This window comes from Onychostruthus taczanowskii, unplaced genomic scaffold (genome assembly GCF_017590055.1).
Source record: "Onychostruthus taczanowskii isolate IOZ18803 unplaced genomic scaffold, ASM1759005v1 scaffold23, whole genome shotgun sequence".
Taxonomy (NCBI): Eukaryota; Metazoa; Chordata; class Aves; order Passeriformes; family Passeridae; genus Onychostruthus; species Onychostruthus taczanowskii.
The window spans coordinates 8581266-8582110 of record NW_024499573.1 but is presented as its reverse complement, the minus strand read 5'-3'; positions in this window follow the sequence as shown (position 1 = coordinate 8582110).

Genomic DNA, 845 nt, shown 5'->3' with positions numbered 1-845 from the left:
CCTTTATTCTTCCTCTGTTCATGCTTCCATTGCTCATTTTCTCATTTTACACTGTTCTTTTTCTGTGACTGCTTCCATATCTCCATAAATTCTCTTATTTTAAGATTTTCTCATTCCTCTGTTCTGGCTCTACCATCTTTCTTTCTTTCTTTCTTTCTTTCTTTCTTTCTTTCTTTCTTTCTTTCTTTCTTTCTTTCTTTCTTTCTTTCTTTCTTTCTTTCTTTCTTTCTTTCTTTCTTTCTTTCTTTCTTTCTTTCTCTTTCTTTTTTCTATCTCTTTGATCTTCTTCCTCCTCCATTTCCCTCTTCTCTGATGTACCAGTTGCCTTATTATACCTTTGTCACATTCTTACTTCTTCCTGTGTCTTCTGTGTGTCAGTTTTCCACTCTGATGTCTTCTCACTCTCACTGCCCTCATTCCCTCATTTCAACCTGCCTCTTCTAAGTCCCTATGTCTCTTACCATTTCTTTCTGCTCTTGCTCTATCACTTGAATTTGCTTGGGTTTTTGGATGGCTTTTTTTCTTCTTTGTTCCTTCCCATTCAATAAGTGATTCTCCAGTGTTATAGGTTTTACCAATTCTATGTGAGCCCAAAGAAGAAAATTACCTGTTCTCCAAATTTCAGCTACCCAAAGCTCCTGAAAGGACATCTTGAATGGTGCCGCAGCTCTTCGGCTTCACTAGGCCAATACTTCACTAGGTCAAAATAGAAGTTTGAGTTTAGGTGGAAGGATATTCCTTCCTTGTTTCTGGTCTTCAGATCAGGAAAACCTTGTGTAATCTCCCACCTGTGCACCCAGGTTTTCTTTGGAAGGAGTGCTTATTGTGCTCCACATTGTGCTTCA